Raw genomic sequence first — 27,523 nt, 5'->3', positions numbered from 1 at the left:
ACACATAGGCCAGTGTCTGTATCTTTGGAGCAGAACACCCCCGTCACACATACAGGGGAACAAAAAAAATTCAAATTGATTTTATTCCTGTGTTTACAAAGTAATATGCACCAGAGTAAAAGAAAAATGTTTCAGTTCTCCTGAAGCAACAATCTGCCCCTCCATCTTCAGTACTTCAAGCAAAACACACAAACAAAATCACATTCTCCATTTCGTACCTTGCTTTTGTTGCTGTTGTTGATAAGTTTCAGCAAAATCCCTTCAGGCACATCAGAATGCTGCAAAGGCATAATTAAACCTTCAACAACCATGAATGGTATTACCTTTCACAACAGGAATGGGTAAGAAAGTCCTATACTTCCTATACTTCTGTAAGGACCAGATCTGCTAGGTGCAGCATGTGTCAGCCCCTCACTTGATCCTTCATTGTTTAACTGTGTAGCTAATGTGATTAATACTAAACATAAGAGACGTAATGGAAACCTCCACATGACAGCAACACTGGGACAATGGTGAAACCCAAAAGATAGCCAAGGTGTGCTATCATCCATCCATAATTCTCCCATATTCCCTGCAGAAATCTCCCAAGGCTGGCAGAAGCTCCCTCTTGCCTCTGAGAGAGACTTCCTACCCTTGCCCAGAACAGTGAAAGGCTCAAAGACAGAATCACGGTGTCAGTTTGTGTAGCCAGCATTGCACTGAGCTGCAGACTCAGTCTGGAGGCTTTTTTGCTATTTTCTTCCCTCCTTCCCAAGTCCATTATCAGCTAAGGTGGATGGCCTCACCCAACACCCATGATCTTTTCTGCAGTCTAGGGAACCTGCCAGACACCTTTTCATCCAGCTAAAAATCCATCCTCAGCACCAAAAACGTAGAAATACAAACCAAAGACAACCTATCATGCCTCTTTCCATGAGGTGATCCATAAACTTGCAAAACTTGAGAACTTGGTTTGTAATGAAATAAAACAGCAACGTGTCAGCCTGCTCAGCTGACAATTGCTCTGGCACATCTGTGCTGAAAAGATTCGGTTCACTTACTCAGAAGATTTCTCACCCCCTGACCAGTGGTGACTGATAGGCAATGCAAACATGCAGTCTGGTGCCCAAAATTTAAAATCCTTTCATTTTACTCACCTCCTTAGTAATTTTTTTGTTTTAAATGAATTCCTGAATCACAATCTCTCAGCATGTTAGTAAATTCCATCTGCATTTATCAAGATTCAGGCTTTAACCAAGATATTTAATATCTATGCCTATTTGTTACCATTACTAGTGCTGAAATCCTTGTAGCCCTACATGCTTATTTGTCAGACCAGTTTAGTCAGCATGGTGGATATAATGAGGCACAAAGCACTTCAGGTTCATCTTAACATTAGAGAGAGCCTCTGTCCCACATAATCACTGCAGCACACAGGCACATCTTAAATGAAGGAAGACCTAGAGGCTGGAACTCGACATATCCCCAGCTTCCATTTATACTATCAACACAATCATCTGGTCACCTCTCCTCTTCTTTGACAGCTGTAATATCTGCAATTAAAATCTGAATCAGTGGGGACTATTTTAAGAACAAAGAAGGTATTTCAGCTCAGTAGAACGCTGCCAGATTGGGTAGGATATGCTACAACTGGCATTCCAGCTCATTAGAACAACTTTGCCGTGGACTATTCATTCTGAAAGCGTTCTGCAACTGTATATACACAACACAAGCACCACTCAGCACCAGCATTTGCTGAAATCCAGCCAGCTTCATGCTGCCCTTGCACATGAAGGAACTTGTCACAACAGCCCTTCAGGGTCAGATGAATGACTGAAGCCAAGGAGAATTCAAGGGAAGCACAATTCCTTGCTGAGGACTGGGAATGGCAATAACCTCCGCTTCTGCATGAGGCATCACAGGAACACTGTTGTAGTAACCAAACCAGCAAGGAATTTGTTCCATGCTGCAACTGGGAGTCACCCTATGAGGTTCTCCTGCTTCTGCTCCTTTTCCATGGCAGTGACAGCTACTACTTACCTCCTCAAGAACCCTATACACCACACGGAATCCCCATCAAAAACTAAATCCCCCAAAAGAATAAAAGCAGAGAATCATTTAGGTTGGAAGAGATTTCTAAGATCATCATGTTCAACCATTAACTTTGAAACTGGCTTTAAATGTTATAGTACTTTTTTTCTGTAAGGATAGTTGTAAATGTGGGGGAAAAAACGTTTAGATTTCAGAAAAGATCCACAGTCTTGCTTGGAAATGCATCTGGAAGAATACATGTTCCACTCAGGAAGGGTGAAAACAGGTACATCCTGTGTGCTGAAGGAGTTTTGTGCAGTTGAGGAAAAAAGAAAAAAAATTTAGGCTTAGCTTTACTCCCTTTGGGTATCCTAAGCAGCTAGAGATCAGTTTTTGCATTTATTTGCATATTCTACCTGTTTAGAGATGGGTTCTCATGGGGCCAGATGCAAAATGCCTACTACAGTGCCAGATTAAGGTAGAGGGGTTTTTTAATAGTTTTCAAAAGGGGTGGGAAAAAAAATCAACAAAAAACACCCCAACCCTAGGAAAACTTGGATTCTTCTTTCATTTATTTTTTGAGCTCCTTTCATTTATTTTTTCACTTTCCCTTTGCTGAGATTTATTTTAACAATATCCAGTTATTAAATGCACCAGATAGCATGAGAGGAGAGATAAGTTTGCCAGACATGACAGTGAAGCAAATTAAAATAGTGGAACTTGTCACTGCATGCCTAATGCCTGTGTAATGCCAACCCCTGTCCTGCTGTGATGGTACACTACTGAAGAACTAGATACAAGCACATCCCAATGAAATTTATCACAATGATTTGTTTTAATACATTGCAACCTTTAACTTCCCTTTACTGCACATTCTCCTAAAAAAAACCAATATTCCAACTTCCTTAAAAATGGATATTGCTAATATTGGATAGGTTGCTCAGACAAGTTCTGGATACATCCCTGGAAGTATTCAGGGCCAGGTTGCATAGAGCTCTGGGCACCCTGGTCCAGTGGAAGGTGTCCCTTGCCCATGGCACAAAGGGTTGGAACAAAAAGGTCTTTCAATGTTCCTCCTAAGAATCATTCTATGATTCTATCATATATTGAACTAGCACAATTGATCAAATAAATTGCCCTTTTGAAAGTATAAAAAATTGTGGAGCATCACACTGCTTATCCCCCTCACACAGCAAGTCATCACTTAATTAACAGAAGCCTGCAAGAGCTTCATCTGCCCTGTCATTGGGGCATGGTGGCACCCGAGAGGCATCTTGGAAGCTGAGAGATCCATGCCCTTTTGAACCAACAACGATGTACTACCCTGAAGCTCCTAACATGGCACCAGATATGTCTGTTTAGGCAACACAACTCCAGCTTTCATGCCTATTTAAGCATTGCAGTGCTCAGTGAGCATTGCACCAGTTGGCTTTGGGCCTCAGTCATTTGCGTGCCCTCCAAAAGGAGCCCATGAATGCTGCCAGGACAATGGATACCAGTCAGAAGCTTTTAAAAGGAGTCGAGATGGAAGGGGAATACGGACTGCATCCAGACACTGTCAGCATCCAGACACTCTCAGAATGACAGACAGCTGATCAGATAATTCCTTAACCCAAAGGAAAATAAAATCCTCATGAATTTTCATAATGCATAAAGTCATTACAAAGAGCAAGGATGGGATAACGTGCTCTCTGCCAGTGTGGGAGTACTGTTTGGGTCCCTGTATTTGGCACCATCTCTGCACCCATCACTTGTCTTCCAGGAAGAGATTAAAAACTGAAGCTCTGAGAACAAGCTTTCACTAGATTAGCTCACCAATTCTCTTTTGCTTGCAGATCACATCAATTAAGCACAGAGCACAGACAAATGTACTGACCTGGTATGAGGACAGCCCAAGTTCAAGTCCCTGCACCACTTGATTCAAAGTAAGCAGGCTGAGAAAATGGGCTTGGATCAAAAAAGGCATCCGAATTACAGTACCCTACCACTTTCTGGTTTTACGGAAAGGAAGGAAAGCAGAACACATTTGGACTGTTAGAGAGTAAAGTCTGATTTCAATCTTTGCAAGTTACTGAAAGCCCAACTGCATTTCTCCCATCAGCTTGACACTAGCTAGCAGAGTTAGCACAGGTAAGAGCACCTGGGACTAACCTGGTCCTGCCAAGTTGCCCACACTCACAATGCCCATAGGTCTGTATAACCTTTTGCAGTTTCCTTTGCCTTTCATGTCCCTGATTGAGTAGTCACAGGGACTTTTTCATTGCTGGGTCAAGCACTTCTCTAATTCTTTGCCAGCAAACTAGGAAATCCATTCACTCTTTCGTGTATCCAGGGAAAAACGCAGGAAAGCTCTGGAGAGCCTACTGCTACTCCATGAAAAGTGGGAGGGTCACCAGCTTGAGTGAAAGCAGAACATGGGCACCAAGCCATCATCAGCACAGCCAGCTTGAAAACATCACTGCATGCAAGGAGGAGTTTTCTGTGTGGGCACAGGAGGAGTGAGACACAGGACTGCAAGAAAGCAGGAGGCAGAACAGACTCTGAAGTCAGGGATGTTACCAGTGAACTGGGCCAACCTGCTGCTTCCCAGCAGTGGTCACGGAGAAGCTGCTTATGCTTGGTACTGCTGTGAGCCTCATCTCAGGACTAGAACTCAAACCCAGAAAACCTGATTCCAGTCCTCATCTCTACAGCAGCCATCTCTCTCGCAGAAGGACAAAAAATTGGCACCAATGATGCAACACTGACCACTAGAAAGCCACTAGAAATGCCAGCATCATCAGCCTAAATGCTCTCTGTTCATGGGCAATTTCTCAAAAAGAAGACTATCAGAAATCTTGTTTAAAGAATAAAACCAACAAGAAACAGACGTGGTTTGTTTGATTGTTTTTTTCCCCAAAGATATCCTTAGTTGATGTCAGGCAAATCTTACTGATGCCCTACCTCAAGGAGAAGCTTTCTCACCTTCAGTGCTATCTATCCCCACAGGTGGTGCTTATAAGTGAGGAATTAAGGTCACAGTGGCAAGGTATAATATGCTGGTAACAGACTAGGCACTGTAACAGAGAATGCGTAACGTAAAATGAAGAAAGACTCTTCTGCATTACCTCATTTGAAGTTTAATACTATAAGAATTTATTCTTAAGGATGCTATGGGTAAACTGGGTTTGCCTGAATTGCCTGTGTGTAGTATCTCTTTACATGGAAGTTTTGAGCATCCTGGCTCATTGGCCCATCACCCTGTGGAGGTAAAAGGAAAAAAAAACCCAGCTATTAATAATCAAGCAGACAGAACAGTCAGGGTGCAGAGGAGGAGAGGTACACCTTTAGAGACACAAGTTTACACTCCCCCAAAAGCCACATCCTGTCAATCCACCCAAAGCGATAACCACTCCATTCTCTGCATTCCATCAGATTCAGAAACTGGTGTTTTAGCTACACTTCACCAATGGACTAGAGAAGTTCAGATAGTTCTGAAACCTTTTGCTGCCTCATACAAACAGGAGCCAGCCCTTGCTATTCAAAGACAATACACCACACATTTTCATTCACTGGTGGCATGCGGAGAGTCACCAGGCACACCCTGAAAAAACTCATCAGGCTCCTTATCTCCCACAGTCTCGTCTGCTGGCTTCAGCTTCTCATAGAGAAAGGAAATAGTTAACTCTTGCATTTGTTCTTAGCAAGTGTTTTGGACTACACTTTGCTATGGCATGCCATAGCTGCCCTCTCCTCATCTCATTAAGGCTGTACTGATGTGCAACAGAGTGATGAAATAAGTCTTGCTTTACTTTCATTCAAGCTCAAATTTAAGGAGGTCACAATGGTTTCTCCAGCACAATCAGAAATGAAGAATAACTTAAAAACAAACCCAAAATGTTATTTCAGTTTTCCTCCCTCAAGTCTAGCACCGTAGAGTAAAAATGTCTGGATCATTTCCACAATGAAAATATGTAAATTAATTACCCTCTTATGTTGATTGATGCAAGTTATTTTGGTTGAAAACAATGCAAGTCACCCGCAGTTTACAAAACAATATGTCAATAAAATGAGCTAGACCTGCTGAAGAAAGTATTTGTTGTAGCCTAAAGCTATTTTTGCACATGCATAACCTTGAATTACAGTTTTTAGAAAAAAAAATACCACTTCCACGTTTGGATCAGCAACTAGTAAGTTGAAACCTGCTTTTCCTCACGTATTAATGAAGCTATTAATGTACCAGACGAAAATACATGTAAGAAGGTTACACAGAGCACATTATCACCCTTCATGATCCCAGCAAATGAGAAGTGACAAAACCGAAAAATTTACAGAAAAAGCTTTTTTATCAAGGAAAACATGCTTCAAGGCATCGAGCGATACTCTCTCAGCAAGTTTTCTCTTCCTCCAACCCCCCCAGCATATTTGCATAAAGAAAGTAAAACTGTACAAACAAAATGTCACTACAGATGAAGCATCAATTTCCATCAGACCTCTAAAACACTTCATAGGACCTTCTGTAAGGGCCAGAGCTGCTTGGTGCTACAGCCTGACCTGTGACACCAACACCCACCCACCCTGGTCAAGAAGCAGGACACAAATCATGCTGGGGAGGGCAAGAGGGACCCAGCAGAGGTGTTGGTAGAAACAGGTTCAGGGTTGGAGATGATCAGGCAGTGATGGTTAAAGACACTTCACATAGTCTGAGGTGTGACTACAGCTATCCATAGGATGCCAATGGTTAGGACCTGCACGTACATCACCCTCCCAGGATGCCCAGCTCGGGGCATGCATCTCAAAGCCCTTACACAGCAAGCCCATAAAAATTAAGGGACTTGCTGGTTTGCTCCTTTTAAGATTTGGGCAAACTAAAATGAGTCATAAGTACCAGAAATCTTCAAATATGCAAATATATACTGCAAGGAATCAAAACATTTACCCGACACCTGCTTGCTGGAGGATTTAACGCAGTCAACAAAATTTGCGGGTAACTCTGCTGAGTACCCAGCTTCTTGTCACCATCTCAGCTTTTGGGGATGAAGAATCTGGGATTCCTGTCAGAAAACTGTCTCCCACTCCTATCTATTTCTTGTGTTAACTTTCAAGAGCAAGATGGGAGAAAACTGTGAAGTTTCACATTCCTCCGCAATCCAAGTTGCTGGAGAAAGCTCACTTTGTCACCTCCTCCCTCCTCTCAAAGCTCTTCCTGAGCCAGAGCTATAGGAAATCTGCTTTTATTCACCTCCCTGAACTTGCAGCATCCTACATTACCACCTCTCTTGAGGATAACTCTGGTATCACTCAGTGCTGCTTGCTGCTCCCCAGAATGACACCAGCTACTAAGGGCAGCTCAGGGACAATCCCCACCAGCCGCAAAGCTCCCAGTATCAGCTGCGGAACAGACCGTGGGTCCTGCTAACTTCACTCTCCAGCTGCTAGGAGAAGTATTTCAGCTGCTGATCTGCATTACATGAAGTTGTTGCCCTAGAAACGTGATATTCCAAATTCAAGCTAAAAAAAAAAAAAAAAACTGTTTTTGCAAAAACTTTGTACTTCTCGCTATACCTTTTCCCCCTCCCCCTATTTCTGAAAAGGCCTAAAACCCAGTAAATGCAAATAAAATCTCAGAAACACATGAAGAAGCCTTCCAATTAGAGACAGGGAGCAATTTCCAAGCACTAATATTACCTGCATCTTTTTGGACATCATATTGAGATTTGGCAAACTAACACAGTTATTGCAATGGGGTTCTATTACTCAGGGCCAATTAACAGTGGATGTAAAAGTGAAATGAGATAAACACTACTTTATGCAAGCAGTCTTACTGAGTCTGTGACATTACCAAAGATCAAAAGAAGCATCTTAAGCAAGATATTCTCAGTGCAAAATAAATAAATACATTTTAATGAGAAGGAAAATATCCTGTGTGTCAAGAATTAGCAACTTGAATGTGGAGCAAGACTCCCAGACTGCAATGGAAAGCAGACCTTAAAAACATCAGATTAACCAGAAGCTTGCAACAACAGCTCACCCTATCACTTCTTAAAGCTCAAAATACAGAAGGAAATGTAAACTAATACATATTCTATTTCTGCAGGATACCAATTTTCCCTACTCACTTCCTTACAGACGGATATTACTTCTCCATAGGTGTATTATCTCTCTCTATTTCTATTTCCCGAAAGTAATAAAAAGAATTGCATCAATCTGAGGCCAACATAGAAACAGGAAAAAAAGTCCCAAAAGTCACCTCCCTGCCTCCTCGAAAACTTAGACCAGATGTATCACACTGAAGATGCTATAACAGAAAATCCAAACAAAAAAAAACAAAATGAAACAATCTGAAAATCTAAGTAACTAAATAAACAAGAAATAGAGTAAGTAAATAAATCAGTCAGAAAATCTAAATAAAGACAACCCAATGGAAAATTTTAAAAGATGGATGTGACCTGGTTTTTCACGTCTTTTATAAAATAGGCAAAGAGAAACCTTCAATCTCTTAAAAATTCTTGAAAAATTCATTTCAAAGATGACTGAATAAGATCACAAATTATGGGTTATACCTTTACTGTACAAAAAGCAAGAGAGAAAAAACAACCAAAATATATTCCAGAATTCTTTTCAACCACGGACTTGCTAAAGCTATGAAAGGCAAAACCATGCAACAATCACAGGAAAGAATACTCCATCTTAACTGCAACCTGGACTTGTATTAGAAACACCCATACTTCATCAATATAAAATCCACACCAAAGCATGTAATATAATGCTTCTTTATCTATTAAGTTGACTCCTCCTAAAGTGAAACACAGTTCTGGAGCTGTGCTACAAAACCAGTGACATCACAGACTCCAGTTTCACATGCTTTGTTATCATGAACATGGCAAGTGTTTTTCCCTTTCAATTTCAGGCTTAGATTTTATAGCAAAGGTAAAATTTCTCTCAGACAGCTACATCTCATACAAGAGATTTTATTAGGCCAGTTTTTCACTTGTATTTGCACACTATCACCTGAAATCCATAATTCTGCAAAAACATTAACTCCACGCTTACAACAGGGAAAACCCAACAACCTGATGCAGGAATACCACACCTAAAGAAACTCATGCCATGTTAGATGAGGGATGTTTCCAGTCGGATGGTACTGCCTCAGGCTGAAGACAAAGCACCAGTGAAGAGGGTACAGAGCAGAGAAGGAAAAAGTGCTTCCCTTTTATTGTAAATTCATTGTGATACTAACAAAGCCACTGAGATACACAAATCTGACACTCCAAAACATCAGGTTTACTTTGAGAGACAGTTGTGCAATGAGGCTGTTCTAAAATTCCTTGTAGGACGGACTGCACAAACAAGACCCCATGGCAGAGAGAGACTCCCACCTCCCTCTGGAGGCAAAAGAGCCACATACACACCTCTAATAATTCCTTTAATTTATATCTTTCATTAATGCATCCTAAGCCTTCTACAGATTCATTCGATACTTTGAAGAAGACTGGACTTATCTTTTTGTCCCAGTCATTTGGCAGGTTTCACTTTCATTACTTCTGCAACTGATTCCACCATACAGCTGTGCATTAAATAAAGAATCATTTCTTCTCAGAAACTCCCCACTCCAAAATATAAACCTGTTATACACCAAGAAATTATTTTAATATCTCATATGCCTTTAGTACTGCATCACTAGTTTTAAAAACCTCTAGAAGACTCCAGAAATTGTTTGTGTAACTTCCTTATCCTGCAAAGTAACAGGATGACTCAGTTAATTTATTTACATTTTCTTTAATTTGGCATGCGAGCCCTCAGAGACATTACTTTGTTGTCATCTCCACTCAAATTCTGCCTTGTTAGCATCTAGAGAAATCAATGCCATGAAGCACTTCATTTTTATAACTTCATCTTCTTTCAACCTAGAGCTTCATTAATGTGATAACTAAACAGGTACACAGCTTGCTCTCTCGCTACATGTTAAGTAAATTTATACAAAAAATAAAAAGAAAAATTAGATGAGGATGCTTTTTAATTCTGTGCATGCACACATTTTTTATTAAAGCATCTCATTCAAGTTTATGGAAGTTTTTTAAACTGTTTGGAAAATAACTGGCCGTTTCAAGGTGCAACAACCATATCACTTGCCTTGCTGCCTAAACAATGGAAAAAAAATCTGGAAGAGCTGGAAAATGGGAGAAGTGTTCCTAAACAACTCTATTTGGGTGAAAATCCTTTTTTGTCACAGCCAAACCAACCAAAGAAACATAAGTAAAAATTTAGAGGTTCCAAAACATTTTCAGGACAATGGTTCATTCATGATTTCTCACCATATTTTCCACTGAAGCAGCAGATTTGGCTTCCCAGGGTGCTGGCAAGTCTCCTGCTGCAGCTTTGTACCCACCAGTCAGCCCCAGAGCATTCCCAGCTCAGCAGCACCAATGCATACCCCACCCATTGCTGTCATTGCACCAGCATCCCATCCCAGTTCAATTCTTCCAGCTGTTTCAAGTTTCCTAGATTGAAATCTCATTATTTGAATCCCTCATTCAATAAACATCAGTTTGCATAAAGACAGGTTTGAAATTTTCCTTCCTTAAAAAAATTAAAATAAATAATGGTTAATATTAATAGACTTAATTCTGTTTTGTATTGGCATGTCCATATTCTGACCCATGAATTACTCCTCTATCATCCCCAGGATGTTTCCAAAAAAGGCTAAGTTATATGGTCTCATTCTCTTTCCTACTCTACCTTATGTGATCCCCAGATATACCATGACAATCACATCATCCTTTCAATAACTTCAAACCTCAAGAGCCAGAACTACAACCATAATCACATAACTAAATAATGAGGCTTCCCAGTGCAAAATGGAAGCAAGAGAACATTCCCATTTTGCCTTGCCAAACTCCAGTCCTTCTTTCAGCGATCTCCTCATTATGTGCACAATAACTGGACTCTTACACTCATGCTCATTGGGGAGCGGGAATTGTGTCGTCACTTGCTCATCACGCAAATGGCTTTCTGAATCAGGGCACCTCGACTCCTGCACACCCCCTGTGACAGCAGCCCTGAGCAGGGGGTCCCACGGTCCCTCTGCCACCCACGCCGTGGCACGGTTTGCCTTGCATGGGACACACAAAGAGACAGCGCCTCGCACCAAGGTCAGCAATCACATGTGCAACACAATAATCTTGCATGGCCTCAATTAATCTCCTTTAGTCCCTCCATCCATAAAACCAAAGACAATGGCTTTGGCTATCCCTGCATGGGAATGCAGGACTGACACAAGTTTTATCTTCATGTTCAAAATCAAAATAAAACATGTTTTCTGCAATGCTGACTATGTATCCAGTACTCCTTGTTTTATGCAACCAATCCCTGATTAAATTGCCATCTCAACACCCTCACTGTATGAGGACTGCAAGTCTGTTTAGGGTCCTTTTCAGCTCACTGACCTACTTGCCACCAAAAAGACAGGCATTAACAGAACTTCCTCTCTCTTTTAATTTCTGCTATCATCATCTTTTTTACTGCTGCTTCCCAAATAGAGTTCCTGTAAATTAAGCTTGCTTACCTCTGTCAAGAACTTTCATCTAAAACTTTCACAGAACACAATGCCCAAATGCTCTCAATAGCAGATATCTACAGAAAGCATATTAGCAATTTCTAACCATCCTGGGTCTTCAAATCAAGAGAAGCCTAGCAGTAACATAGTCTCTCTCATCTGTTTTCCTAAATACCTTTCTTTATTCTTTTCTCTCACCAATATAGTTCTCTAACAGACATTAGTGTGGCAGCACTACTGGAGGTCACTAAACTCACCCAAGATGATAAGTGGGGAATTTTTTTCATCCAATTCAGATGGCTAAAATTTATGAATCTAATCTAAACTAGTCAACTCCACTGCCATGGTAATCAATGTAAGCAGTATGAATCATCCACCTGGAGTGCCTGGCCAGATACATGGGAAGGAAGGAATGAAACCCACCTGGAAGTGCTTATCATTAACCATAGAGGGAGGCTTGTTACTAAGCTGGGGTGACCTTTCAGGCATGGAATTCCTTTATCTCTAGCTCTGCTGATGATAAGGAGGCCAGGAGACGGGTTGTCTTTGGTGGGGAGGGCATCAGTTCCCAGGACTCAGACAAACTGCAGCTCATGGGTGATATTTGACTACCTCAATATCCGAATCAGTGCTCTTTAGAGAAATACCACATAAGTACTTCGAAGCTGCTATTAAGCTGCTTTGAAGCTGAATCTCTTATAGGAAAGGGAAGAGCAGGAAGGAAACCTTAAGTTAAATCAACATGCACAGTGCTCTAACCAACATGAGTGACTGTTTTAGCACTGCAATGCTAGGCCAAGCTTATGTGACTTCTTCCCCTTGGGCAGAATTGCTGAGCATAGTCTGCTGCTCATCAAAAATCTGAGGACACCTGGGTCCCAGATGTCACTCAACCTGTAGCACTTTGTGGCTGTGAAGAAAGCAAGTTCACCTGCCTCTGCCTTGATTCATTAATTTCTAAAATGGGAGCATGTCAGGATCCTGTCCTAACTGTCAAAACCTTTTTATATGTATCAGTGAAATAAACTACATGTTTGTGGGCTGGAGCTGTGTCTCCACAGCGCAGACACAAGCCTCCAGATGGGGCTGGCTGGGATGGCCAGTGAGACCATACCAGATAGCAGCAGCTCAGGGCTGCTTAGCAGCACTTTGACTTGTTATCAGTCATTCCTATCGAACTGCTCCATAATCTCCTCCTTCTAAAGGTTCATCTTATGCAACACTAAATACCGAGATATAGTAGATGTTTTCTGGGAACTCATTAGAGAAAGCAATCGCTAGAACAAATCAGGATCCTGTGTCTGTGCAGTACTACCGCTACTGCAGGTGGAACACAGGCCTGTCCATTTAAATGGGGTATGAGGGCCCGGCACTAATCCCTTCCTAGGAGACAGAGCTTTGGGACTTACTGCTAGGGGTGAGAAAAGCTAACATCTGCACTGAAACCTTGACCCTCAGAGATTCTGCAGACTTGTATAATACAAGACAATGCAAGACCTGAAGGTAATAGGCAATAACATCTCTCTCCAAATGAATTTGGGAAATATTCTCTAATGTGTCAGTTTCAGGATTTCCACTTTTCCCTTCAGTTTCTTTTTTCAGTGGAAAAAACACTGGCACACAGGGACAAAGATGGTAAAATGGTTTCCTTGGAACAACTGTTGGTCTGCAGACTTATTTCTTCACTCTCTAACTATGAAGTGAGTATCTTGGGGCAGATTTGAAAGTCTGGATATTATAGAAGATGCCAAACGTTTATATGCTCATAATACAGCCAGCAATGAAGTCTGCTCTATCTCAGGGTCCACACTCTTAGGGAGAAAAGAGTTACTGGTTTTGTAAATGGTGGCAAACCCCACACACCTCATTCCTGTTTTTGTCCCAATGACCTAATGTCAAAGTCAACTCAACAGTGGGCAGGGAAGAGATGTTAAAAGCTAAAAAAAGAATCAGTACAGGAAAGCAAGCTAGAAAAAGGTTTTTCTTTTAAATTAACAGACTGACTGATACCTTTAAAACCCACAGTCTGGTGTGTTTTTAGCTTAATAGTGTGGTTTTGTTTGGCTCATGATAAAATAACATTACTGCAAATGAAGTGCTCCTGCTGGCAGCGGCGAAAACAAGATGAGTTCGGTCTACAGCGTTTCAGCATCTAGATCTCAACAACCACCTGATTCCTCCAGCTGCACCTGGCGTCCACCTGCTGGAATAAGCAGGTTGAAGTACCTCCATTTGCAAGGGATGGCATGCAACTTTGCATGATGGTTGGTTTTAAAATCCTGCTCTGTTAACAGCAGGCACTCAGCAATCACTTTGCAAAGGGCTCTGCTCCCATCTCCACACATGACATGGGCTTCAGCCTTATTGTCATTGCCCAAAAGGAAGGAAGGAAAGAGCAAATCAACCAGTCACATCTCCCTCAGGAAACACATCCAGAATTAATCCAACTTTGCCATTTTCACAGAATATCAGCCCTAGGACTTCCTAGCAGGTATATGAAAAGCAGATACACCCAAAGACTTAATTTTTCCTTTGGATAGGAAACCTTGCACTGACTTTATTAAGGCATATTTGAGCAAATGCCATGCCACAGGCAGCTCTGGCTGTTTTGAAGGCTGTTTTGATAGACCTAGAGCTGAGTATTACTGCAGATAAAGCTATCCTAAAAATCCAGCCCTGAGCTGTCATTTCATTACGCTCAGAACTGTATAACCAAGAAAGGTTTTCAATTACAACCTGGGTTTACATTTTTAAATATTTGTTATAGTTAGCCCTGGATACTTTGGTGTGAAACTTGATCAACATGTTGATATATGCAGAGATTAAGTCATCCAGCCTCTACTGGCAGGGAAACGAACATTCACGAGAAATCACTATTCCTTTCGTCCAAAATCCAAAGAATTAGTTTCTAATCTCAGTTTCACTGTGATGGATTGAAAATTACTCCAAAATTGCCAAGAACTACTTAACCAAGAGGACAGCAGAAACTAGGACTTCTGCTGACCTTCAGCAACAAATACAGTTACACTGTCAGTACAATAAAGACAGCCCACGCATAAAGTGCACCCTGAAGGTGGCCAATCCTATTATGAACAACTTTAAAACACGTAACAGCAACATTATTTAAATCCGGTAAGGACGTACTACAATAACAGCCACAATCCTCAATGTACACACACACTGCACAAGAACTCCCACTCCACACAGGATAATGACCTACATAATTTCTGCTTAATGACTCCTATTAGAGCCAGTGCATATCTCCATATAACCCCTGAAGGGCGTCTGCGAGGATGGCCATGAGCACAGCATGCTCTGTGGCTATGAAAAGCTCCCTGCCCAGCCTGCCTGCTGCACACAGCTGCTGTGCGAGCCCCAGCTGCCCAGGAGCACCATCCACCACCATGTGCACTTGGGTTAACCAGCTCAGGCTTCACCTCTGGCTGTAGTTCCTGGTGGCAACATATTAACAACCCTCAAGATGCAGTGTTGACATACACAACAGGACTACCAAAATGAGTAAGGATGCTCCTACAGCTCCAGCAACATAGCAATCAGGAGAAAAATTAATTTGATGTGAACGGCTAAGCTCTCTTTTTGCACTGGTACATGGAACTGGGGTGGTCTCACTGTGGCTGGGCACTGGGAGGAGAGCACACAGTAGATGGGAGAAAAGCAACAAAAGTGAGAAAGGCATATTATATGCACAGAAGATCACCGCAGGATGCTTCCACTTCCCTCCTTTTGCCAAGACCCTCTTAAAGTGGATGTGAGCCAGGCCAGTCCATGGGGCATACACTGTGACAGACTGTTACATTTGCAGGAGTCATGGAATGCTAAACTCATTTCATGAAAGCTTAGGTTAAGGGGAACTTGTGCGTCACAGCAATTGCGAAGCCAAAAGAAAACTTGGAAGAGTTAGTGAGAAAAGTGATGTGAATTTCTTCAAAAAACACAATCCTTTAGCTCATCTGCCTATCGCAATAATGCCTTAGTCAACATTTCTGAGAACAGGTAGAAAAACTGCTTTTACTATTACCACCACCTTCATTTTTATATACAAAACAACAAACCAATAACATAAGGGATGAAGCATTCCCAAAGTAACCAAATTTTGAGAAGTCAAATTTGATTCAATCTCAGCTAGATCCTTTGTACATCACTGTCTCCCAGAATCTATGTGCAGACACATTTCCCACTTGCATGTAGTTAGCTAATGAAAAACTAAGTCTGAAAGCACATTTTAGGTTTGTCAATCTACAAACACCAAACAAAGACATCAGCTATGTTGTTCTAGCCATGCTGAAAATCTCAGGTACTTAAGACAGCTTAAAAAAAAAAAAAAAAATAAATAAACCAGGTAAAGGCTAATATAGCTGAAGTTCCCCATCCATCTTTCTCCTTCTCCCCGTTCCCCAGCCAGATACCTAGCATAGTCCAGGACCCCAAAACTTCCATGTTCCTTTACGCAGTCACCAACATCAGAAAACTGCACCCTCCCACTGTTTCTTTTCCCTATCCTTAGCTTGTCCACATCCATTAACCCATGTCCAGACAGAGCAGTACATTCTACTCACTCCTTGCTTATCTTGAAATCTCTCCTCCCTTTCGCTTTTCCCTTAGTCTTTCCATACGCACAATCTACACGTGAACAAGTCAGCTGTGGATCAACTGATACTTGTTAGTGTTCAAGAATCATTTTAGCTGTCACTAAACCACTACAGAGAGAAACAGCTCTTGGAAGGGTGTTTCAGAACGCAGCTTCTGAAAACAGCTGAGGAAGCAGAGAGAAAGGAACAGAACTCTGTATCCTGCTGCTCTAACATAGTATGCAGGTCTTTTTGCATACACCATGATAATCCACAGGGAATCACCACTGGCTTAACTTCCAGCAGGGCCCTTCAGGCTCTAGCTGTCAGCGTGATCTGCTGGTTTGCTCCAAAGCAGAACTCAAGCATGCACTGTGCAAGCTCAGAGGAGCAGGGCCCAGCATGAGTCCAGCTACACCTCACCGTGTAAATTCACCCAAAGACAAATCACAGCCAAACAGATGCATCACGGATTGGCAAGGGTCAATCCTCACAGCCCCGACAGCAGCATATGTGCCTCACCATTTACTCCTGACCTCAGGATATGGCTGCAAAAGCACACAGAAAATTGCTTATAGTCCAAATGATCTGAATCACACTGGTTTTTACTCATGCAGTAAACCACACCAAAGGAGCCTTGTGGGCATCTTTAAATACTCCCTGCACCAAACATGCTGGGTAAAGAACCTCCCAAACAGATGCTGCCGTGTGAAGCCGAGGGAAGCGAGCCAGCAGCCTGCACAGGGCAGGCTGGCAAAGCCTCGTCCAATGCATCAAAGGTGATCCAAAGCTCACACATCATTTGGAGAGAACTGCGTTCACATGTGGAAGGTCAATAGTAAGACTTTAAAACCAGTCTGTTCCCCGAAGACTCACAAAAATCCCAGAATTATCCAGCCTCCTGGGTCCAGGCAAGTGGCAGAAGTGCCAAAAGGCTTTACCATCATGATGCCTCCAGCTATTCAGTATCTGACAACATGGAAGGCTTTGGCTACCGGAAAGCAACATCTGCCTTTTCGCTCTGTTTGCATCCCAGCCCTGAATGAAAACCTCCAGCTTAAAATAACAATAGTAACAATTACTCCTGCTGTTTGTTGTTCCACCAAGTCCTCTAGCTTCTCTGCCAGAGGAACATTTCCTTCTGGATAGCACAGACTTTTTCCAGGTTTGGACCACTACAATAATATGGACACCCACTATCAAGGGCAAAACAAAAGCAACACTGATCTTTGGGTTGTTTTGTTTTTGTTTTTTTCAAAGTGAAAGAACAAAGAAAAAGGCTGGTCTTCTCTAAAGGAAACCAGCAATTATGCTTCCTTGAAAATCCTAACAGTGAAGAGTGGTGTCTCAATTTTCACTAAAAAATATCACAGCAAGCCTCTGGAAAAAATGTCCATGTAAAACCTCAGCTCTGAGTTTATTGACTACCTGTGTATCCATCACTGCACTACAGCAAAAATCCATAAAGCTAGGTCATCCCAACACAAGCTAGCAACTCTACCTCACATGAAATCACACCACAAAGACATAGCCATGCAAGCAGTGACTTCATGCACCTAAATGCAGCAAGAGCTGCCATTGTCTAATTGCCAATTAGAGGATGAATGAAAGAATCTCAAACACCAGCTTTCAAAAAAAACCAAAAAACCAAACCTGAACAACCAACCTAACCAAACCCACCCCACCCATGCAAATCTCAAAATTATTAACTATTTATTTAAATATGGATGCATGGGCTCCTGGACAAACTCAAACACAAAAAGGAAGCTTCCAGAGCATGGCAGCAAGGATAGGCACCCTGAAGGGAATACAGTGAGATTGTCTGAGCAGATAGGGATGGGGTTACGAAAACCAAAGAACTGATACAATTAAATCTGGCCAGGGACGTAAAGGGCAACAATAAAAGCTTCTACAGGTACACCAGTGATAGAAGGAAGATTAGGAAATACGTGGGCCCTCTCCAGAAGGAAACAAAAGACCTGGTTACCTGGGATACAGAAATGACTGAGGTACTTATGACTTTTTTGCCACAGGTCTTCCCTGTGAAGTGCTCCAGTCCCATCACTCAAGCCAGCGAAGGCAAAGTCAGGGACATGGAGAAGCCATAACCACCCGCTGCAGGACATGATGTTCAAGAGTATCTATGGAACCTGAAGGGGCACAAGTCCATGGGATCCGATGAGCTGCATTTCCAGGTTCTGAGGGAGCTGGCTGAGGAGGTGGCTAAGCACTATCTATCATATTTGAGAAGTCATGGCAGGCCCACAAAGTTCACACTGTGGCATTAAAAAGGGAAAAAAGGAAGATCCGTGGAACTACAGGCCAGTCAGTGTCACCTCTGCACCCAGCAAGATCACAGAGCATATGCTCCTCAAAACCATGCTAAGGCACATGGAAAATAGGCAGGTAATTTGTGACAGCCAACACAGCTTTACTAAGGGCAAACGATGCCTGACAAATCTGGTGGCCTTCTTCTTTGGGGACTGTACTGGTGAATGAGAGAAGAGCAACAGACATCATCTACCTGGACTTGTGCAAAGCATTTGATACTGTCCCGCACAACATCCTTATCTCTAAGCTGGAGAGACATGGATTTCATGAATGGACCACTTGGTGGATAAGGAATTTTCTGGTCAGTCAAACTCCAAGTGACATTCCTCAGGGGTAGGTACTGGGAGCAGAACTTTTTATAATTTCTGTCAGTAACATGGACAGTGGGATTGAGGGCACCCTCAGCAACTCTGCAGGTGACACCAAGCTGTGTGGTGCAGTTGAGATGCTGGAGGGAAGGGAGGCCATCCAGAGGGATCTGAACAGGCTCAAGAAGTGTGACTGTGCAAACCTGATGAAGTTCAACAAGGCCAAGTGCAAGGCTCTGCACAGGGGTAGAGCAATCCCAAACACAAATACAGGCTGAGCAGAGAATGGACTAAGAGCAGCCCTGGGGAGAAGGAGAACTTGGGAATGTTGGCGGATGAAAAACTGAACTTAAGCCAGAAATGTAAGCTGGCAGCCCAGAAAGCCAACCATGTCCTGGACTGCATGAAAAGCAGCATGAAGAGCAGGTTGAAGGAGGTGATTCTGCCCCGCTGCTCCACTCACAAGACCCCACCTAGACCACTGCACCAAGCTCCATGATCCTCAGCATAGGAAAGACATGGACCTGTTGGAGTCAGTCCAGAGGAGGGCCATGAAGATGATCAGAGGACTGGAACACCTCTCCTATGAAGACAGGCTGAGAGAATCGGAGCTGTTCAGCCTGGAGAAGAGAATGCACTGGGGAGATCTCCTAGCAGCCTTCCAGTACCTAAACTGAGCTTTTAAAAAAGCTGGAGAGGGAGTTCTCATTTTACAATGTAGTGATGGAATGAGGGGTAATGTCTTAAAACTGAAAGAGGTCAGGTTTAGATTAGGTATTAGGAAGAAATTACTTACTGTGAGGGTGGTGAGGCACTGAAACAGGTTACCCAGCAAAGTTGTGGCTACTCGATCCCTGGAGGTGTTCAAGGCCAGGCTGGATAGGGCTTTGAGCAATGTGATCTAGTGAAATGTATCCATGCCCATGGTAGGGAGGTTGGAGCTAGCTAATCTTTAAGGCCTCTTCCAACCCAAACCATTCTAGGATTCCATGAAATAGGAGGAGTCATCAAAAAAATTCACCCTGTAGCAGATACAAAGGCATCCGCTTAAGACTCTGGGTACCATGATTTGTTTAAGCAATGTGGGACATAATCATGTTTAATATCAAAAAGATACCAGTGCAACACATCTGATAGCAAAACTGATATTTATGCTGTCATTATATGGACTTATCACCAAATATAACCTGCACTATCATACGAAGTGCTCAGATAGTTTGAAGGGAAAAATAATACATGTTCAATGCTATTTAGGAATATTAATAAGCTCCTTTTTTTAAGATGTAAACATTAATAGCTGTTTTGAAGAGGGCTTACTTTTAACCTTTAACAACATTCAAGTGTCTGTAATTTTTATCAGATTGTTTGGATTTTGATTGAGCTAAAGTCCTGAAGCTACAATTAAACTTGCAGCTACCTTCTCTCAATAGGCTTCCTGCAACAGCTGGAAGACTCTTTGAAGTCTGCAAAGACATGGAAGAAATGTTATTTATGGCTAGTTTGCACAGTGCAAGCAGAAACAAGTTGTGTTTCTGGTGCATTTCCAGTGCTGGTGACAGATCATTTCTCACCAGCACTACAGGAAGTCTTCAAAACTATTTTCCTCTCCCCAGATGCTCTACAGGACTAAGCTAAGAAGATGGAAATGCTGCAGGGCAGGATTTCAAGTGTTCCAAATGGCCCAAAAGCAGTTCTTACTACAATCAGCATTAAATCCCACCACCAGCTCCACTGAAGACAGAAGTGGCCTAACTCAGCCTGTTCATGGCTACCTGCCTGGAAAGCCCACCACATCTCAGGATGGGCTGCTAAATCTACTTAAAAATTTTTTTAAATTTTAAAAATCAGGGATGTCTTTTAGAAGAAGGGCCAAATCAGTGTAGACAGTAGAGAAGGAAGAGGGATTTCAGTCCAGAAGAGCCACCCCACATATTGCCACATCTCTCTGACCAGCTCGGCAGCCAAGGGATGGAGCTGTGGACTCTGCAGGAGGAGAGGGACAACGCCACTGGGGCCCTGCAGCAGGGGCTGCACTGGGCTGGCACATGTGTAATGACCAAGCCAACACGCGCTGATGTCAGAGGAAGTTACACTCACACAGTGGAAGCCATACAATCAGTAGTGTCATCATCTAGGAGAAAGAAATAAAATATTGTTTTCTCCCAGGCAAAGCCACTGGCGTTTTTCATTTGTGTTAACTTGCTTTAAGTGCCTGCAGGGTCCATGCCTTTGATTTACTGTGGGTGACAGGCAGTACAGGCATAGACATGTTTAGGTATAATTATTATAGTAGCCAGGCTCATACACCAAGAACAGCAGCAAAATCAACAACAGCTCAATAAGACAATGGAGAATTTTCCAACACAAAACCCTACATCTCTCTACATCCCTGCAACCCTACTCAAAGTCTGCTCCTGACTCTTTCAAGAAAAAAAAGAATGAAATCAGGAAGTTTTCATATCAGTGCTACTAATCCCATGCAACACCAATTTCACCCAAAAAACCCCTTGTAGTTTTCATAGAATCATAGAATCATTTACGTGGGAAAATATGTCTAAGATCATCCAGTCCAACCATTAACCCAGCACCACCAAGTCCACCACTAAACCACATCCCCAAGTGCCACATCTGCACATCCTTTAAATCACTCCGGGGATGGTGACGATTCCCTTGGAAGCCTCTTCCAATGCTCAACAGTCCTTTCCACAAAGAAGTTTTTCCTAATATCCAATCTAAGTATCCCCTGGCATCACCGGACACGATTTCCTCCCATCCTATGGCTTTCTACATTGTGGAAGAGACTGACCTCCACCTAGTTACACCCTCCTTTCAGGCAGTTGTAGAGAGTGATAATGTCCCTCCCAAGCCTCCTTTTCCCCAGACTGAACACCCCCAGCTCTCTCAGCAGCTCCTCATTGGACTTGTGCTCCAGACCCTTCCCCAGCTCCGTTGCCCTTCTCTGGACAGGCTCCAGCACCTCAATGTCTTTCTCGCAGTGAGGGGCCCAGAACTGGACACAGGATTGGAGGTGTGGCCTCACCAGTGCTGAGTACAGGGGGATGGTCACTGCCCTGATCCTGCTGGCCACACTATTGCTGATCCAGACCAGGATGCCATTGGCCTCCTTGGCCACCTGGGCACACGCTGGCTCACATTCAGCTGCAGTTGACCAGCACCCCCAGGTCCTTTTCCACTAGGCAGCTTTCAAGCCACTCTTTCCCCAGCCTGCAGCACTGCACATGAAGTTAAGAAAAACAAGCAAGCTAAGAACAGCAACTCTCTCACACCACTACTTGATGCATATTCCAGTCCAGCACCCAGCAAGTCCTGCCTCCAGCTCAGCCCTTAAGTTCAAGCACTAAAGAGAATAGTACTTAGGGTTTAGACACAGAGCAAAGGATACAATTAACAGGTATCATCAACTCTTTGACTTGCACTTATGCCAAAAAAAAACAACAAACCAAACCGCAAACCCAGAAGCTGGAAGTCCATGCAGATCCCAGAGCAGAGGTTTAAACGACAGCCCAGCAGGGTTTGCTCAGATCCCTCTTCACAGCACTGCCATCTTTTGCATCCTGACAGTACTAACAGTGCCCAAAATTTACTTGCCATTAATACACACATCTAGATGTTAACCATTCATATGACTTCAGGGTCTAATACAATGACTGTTACGATATCTGTAACTTTTTATACTGGGATGAAACGAGGCCTGTGCACTCGTATAAAGTAAGTAGGAATTAGTATTGTTTCATTTTGGATGCATAAATCCTCATAGCAAACAAGCTAAGAAATATTAACAAGGTATATTTATAACTGTTTAACATACTCTCTTTATTTAACTCTGTTAAAGTAAGGACATAAGGATGCACATGCAAGACAGGCTACTCAGTTTCACATTAGTTTATATTTTCATTCCTTTTGTCATCATATAGGAGCAAAATACCTAAAAGTCTGGGGTGAATGCATGGTAGAAGAATGTACTGTAAAAGAAAACTGTCTGGACTGGAATTACAGATGTCACAGTGTTTCCACTGGAAAAAAAAAAATTAAAAAAATCAGACAGATTCAAATACCTCAATCCCAGTCAACGTTTTTGGTATATATTAACAAACCCTCTTCTATTCCACTGAATATAATAAACTGAAGCAACACATTCTTGTTGTAAAGATCAGTTTTATTACATGGCCATGACCTGGACCAGCTTTCAATCAACACTGATTAAATGCATATTCTGATATCCTGTCACACACACACCTTTCAAGTCATGGAAGAACATAGCAAACACTTCCCATTTGTCACTGTCATGTAACATAAAAATTTATCTAGATGCTGTATATATGAAGTGTCTCTGAGAATAACTCACTAGATAACATACACATGGGAAACTCACTCACTGTGCACAGGCTAAGTAGGGTTGAATTAATGAATGCACTGTTGCTTCACATATTGAATGTCTGTCACTAAACCGATAATTTGCAAATGCAGAAGCAGGGACTGGGAGATGCACTGGCTGCAGGCACTGACAGATCCCTCCTCTGCAGTTTCAAGAAGCTAACTGTGCTCCATTCAGAGCTCTTGATCCATGTTCCTGGGAATGACTTAGGACACAAGCAGCAAGACAGTCAGTGTGTGTCCACATTTGGGGTTTTGTTTCCACTCCTATCTGCCCTGATTTCCTTCCCAAGAATGCTGTGCTTGTGAAAGGCACAGCATGACATCCTAAGAGACTTCTATCTTCTCTGCCTAACAGACTCAGTCTGGGTGGCAGCAGAAAAGCAAAAGCTTCCCTAGAGGATACACCAGGATTACCAACAAGAAGGGAGAACTACTTCTGGATTGAAGCTTTGGCCCATGGTCATCTATGGCAAAACTCCCACTGAAGTCAGCATAGCCAGGATTTCACCTCTGTCACATTAATTTTGAGTCCCTGCCCATTCTGCCCTGGAACTTCCAGCCATCACAGTAAGGGTCTTAACAATGCCAAGAGCTTTTGTGTTATGTACTGCATGCTAAAGTCATGAAACCCTTCACATAAGCAAGCAAATACTCATCAAACAGTTAGGAAATTTAAGACACTGCTGTACTGTAAGGGATTCAAACCTGAAGCCAGAAGCATGATGTTTCACACTGGCACACCATTCTAAAACAAACCTTATCCTAACCAACTTTCTGTCCTTCACAAAAACCTGCCTGTAAATACCAGCTGTATGACTGCAGTTGGCATGTGTCGGAAGACATTTTAGAACCCAGCACAGAAATATCTCTGTAGTGGAACAGCACCCACAAACTGCTCCTAACAAGCAATGGCTAAACATCCTAACTCCCTCCTAGTTGTTCATTTCATTCTATTTGACAGAATCCATCAGTCAGAGTACATCAGGTCACAGTAGTGCAACATGGTAGGAGCCATGACAATATAACCTGGTGGAACAGAAGGCCCTTGTGTGAGAAAAGGAGCAAGCCAGCATTTAGGGAAACTGGGGGGGGCTATACGCCCTCCCTGTCCAGCACACAGGATAACAACACAGTAACATAACACACAGTTACGGAATCATCCTAGACACCATTGGCATGCAGGTATGGAGCACAGTCATTACAATGCCAACAGATGCTATGTAAAGAATCAAGCTTTAAAATAAACAGGAACAAAAGTAAATAAAACTATGATTTGCTGCATCAAGGCAAGCACAGCCAAACTGCTGATTTTCTACAACACTAGCACCACCAAAGGATCAGACAGAGGGATATCCATAGTTTGCAGTCCTGCAGTACATTGGCTCCTGTATGGCTCTCTCAACAAGACTCCAGTGTTTTTTGGAACACAACAATCACACCTGTAAGCTCTTTCTCAGTAGCTCCAAGAGCAAGCTAGATCCAGAGGGATCACTCCTTCTCTCCTTGTGCCCACCACCAAGTTCTCTCCAAGCAACGAAAGGAAATTTTTGTTCACATGAAGGAGCAGCCCTCCAAATGTCAGCAGGAAGAGACAGACAAGTACTAGCCAGGCTATTCTGCCTTGTTCTGCTTTCCCAGCTAATGCTTATACCCTTACACAACTGCTCCAGACCGGGAATGCGTCCTCAGTAAAAGCAGAGCATTCAGGCAGCAACTAGAATGGGGCAGCAACTCTCCTCTGCATTCCTCATAGTTCACCCTCTCCTGATTTTTAATTCCTTTTCTGAGAACTTAAACCAAATTTCATAAAGCATTTGCTAAATGAGAGATAAGATAAAACACCTCTGCCTGTGAAGAGGACTTTTTCTTTCTTTCTGCTGGACAGAGGTTGGTTAAGAACACACGAATCCTGATCAAAAGATACATATACCTCTCTAAGCTGACAGCACTGCAAAGGCAAAGCAAATGAGTACCAACAGAAGCACTACTTTCCTCGAGCCCCTTCCTTTTAATCAAACTTGATGTTTTAGTGCCTCTGCCGGGATGCCAGTGCTGACTTCCCTTTATGGCCCCTGTAGTTGCATTTATTTTAATTGAATCTAGGACTAAGGACACTCGGCAACGCTTAATCCTCCCAACAACAAAGCAAGGGCACTAAACCACCATGAAAAATAGTAAGAAAAAAAATTAAGGAAAGAAAAATTAAGAAAATGCACTGATGCATTCCTTGGGGCAGCGCGGCTCCCTTTTCCCCCTGCAAATAATCCAGAGGGATTCAAAAAGTGGGCAGGAGAGGCTGGATTACTTCCTTTAATAGCAGAAGTTAGAGCTGGGAGAGCCACGTTTAACCCACCGCCAGCCGGAGCAGGTTCCCTTCCCAGGGATTCACACCCCAGGCACGTCCCAGCCCTTGCACACACACACACACGGACAGACACACTGACACACGGTCCGAATTTCGGGGCGCGCAGAGGGCGGAGGGGATGGGGAGCCCGCAGCGAGCGGCCCCAGCAAAGCCCGGCAGGGACGAGGGGACACGGCTGCTGCCCCCACTGTCCCGGACAGAGCGCTCTCCCAGCTCCAGCCAGCTCCCCGGCGCCGGAGCCTGAGAACGGGGCGAGCCCTCCCTCCTAAAAACATGGAGGAAAAAACAGACGGACAAACAGATAGACAGACAGACAGATAGAAATACGAACAGGCAGGTCCTCCGGTAACACCCGTCTCTCCCCAGCCCAAGCAGCTGCAGCCAGTCCCCAGGCTCAGCCAAGAGCAACTGCAGCTGAAGAGCAGCGACAGACACGCACACCCCCTCGCCCTCGCTGCCACAAGGTAAAAAACAAAAAATTCAAAACCCAAAAAAGCTGCCGCCAACAAAAAACTACAAAATAAAAGCACTTAAAAGGCGGCGAGGAAATTTTTAAAACATGAAAACCCAGCTCTTGCCCGCTTGCGAGCTAAACCCCAGCGCGAAGCGGGGAGCGCACCCGGGGCAGCCGCCCACTGCTGCACCTTGCAGGGCAGAGCAGGAGCGCGACCGGCCGCTGTCAGGGGATGGGAGCGGGACACGAGCACAGTGCAGGGACAGTGCGCGGCCGAGTCCCCGCAGCAGAAGTTTCACCGAGTCGCGGCCGCAGCCCCCGGAGCCCCCGCGCACCGCCGAGTTTACCCGGCGGAAAGTTTCTCCGCCATCGCCTCCGCGCCCCTCCCCGAGCCCCAGGCGGGTACGCACCGGCCGGTTCAGCTCCGGGCGCTGCCCCACCGCTTCCCACGCTGGGTCTCCATGCCGCCTTGGGCGCCGCCGGGCTGTGGCAAGGGGCGAGGAGAGACGGCAGTGGGGCGCTCCCCGCCCGGCGCCGCGCCGAGCTCAGCGCAGCCCAGCGCAGCCTGCCGGGAGCGCGGCCCGCGCCCGCCTCCCGCCCGCGGGGAGGGACCGGAGGGACCGCGCCGCCGCCACCGCCCGCCCCAGCCCCAGCCCCGGCCCCGGCCCCGGCCCCAGCCCCGGCCCCGCCCGCCGGGGGGTTCCCAGCGCCCGGACCCGGCGCAGGGGAGGTCGAGGAGGCGCTCGTGGAACGTCTGTCCTACAGTGGCCTCGCCCAAGGTCATCCGCTCCCGGCAGGGCGTCGCGTCGCCCGGTGTCCCCCGCTGCCTTCAGGGGTCCCCGCTGCTCTCCTGCCGCCGGGCGGGCGGGCACTGCCGGCTCTGCGCTCACCGGCTGCCGCCCCGTCCTTACCCGGCGCGGCTTCCCCTGCACCCCGAGCCCTGCCGGGAGCCGCGCTGGGCGGGCGGTAGCAGCCGGGTCCCCGCGCAGAGCAGCGCCAGCCCGGGACCCTCCCGCCCGCTACCCCCGGGTGGCCGCTGGCTGAGCACGGGGACACGCTCCGGGGTGGCAGCCCGACCGCAACCTGCCTGCGAGCGCAGTTGGGCGGCTGAGCCAGGGGTCTGTGAGAGTCTGTGACACTCTGCTGCGAAAGCTACACCTGTCCAAAGAGCTGGTCCCTTTGGCTTTAGAAGGGAGGAGATATATCTAGTGCCTTCTGCGCTTGTGAATTTATATCCAAGTTCTCACTCTACCTATTTTAATAGGATGTAGTGGTGAGGCACCTGTTTGATCACCTGTTCAGTTCGTTTCCTTCACTAGCGGTAGAGCCCAGGCCCCTGCCTGATCACGTATGTCATTCAAGAGAGAAAGAGATCACTTTGACATCTTTTTTCCTTTTCTTCTTTTTTTTTAACAATGTCTACCTTTGGCTATTTTCTCCTCTGCAAGAGCTTTGAAATGCTGCTACTTTTGTTTGTTTTCTAGTCTGCTGTTTTCTCACTTTGTCCATGCCTCCCACTTGGCTGCAGGTCAA

At 44.3% G+C, this 27,523-nt stretch overlaps 1 protein-coding gene across 8 annotated transcripts in view; it reads right to left on the bottom strand.

Moving 5' to 3' along the window:
- FAT3 (FAT atypical cadherin 3) overlaps nt 1–26,546 on the bottom strand; it is a 402,929-nt gene extending 376,383 nt beyond the window's left edge. For all 8 annotated transcript variants that reach the window (XM_039563113.1, XM_039563130.1, XM_039563138.1 and 5 more), the window contains exon 1: nt 26,401–26,546. The gene's annotated coding sequence lies outside the window, so the exon portion shown is untranslated. The remainder of the gene's footprint in view (nt 1–26,400) is intronic.
- Between the last annotated feature and the right edge of the window lie 977 nt (nt 26,547–27,523).

This window comes from Corvus cornix, chromosome 1 (assembly GCF_000738735.6).
Source record: "Corvus cornix cornix isolate S_Up_H32 chromosome 1, ASM73873v5, whole genome shotgun sequence".
Classification (NCBI taxonomy): domain Eukaryota; kingdom Metazoa; phylum Chordata; class Aves; order Passeriformes; family Corvidae; genus Corvus; species Corvus cornix.
This window is presented reverse-complemented; position numbering and strand designations above follow the sequence as displayed.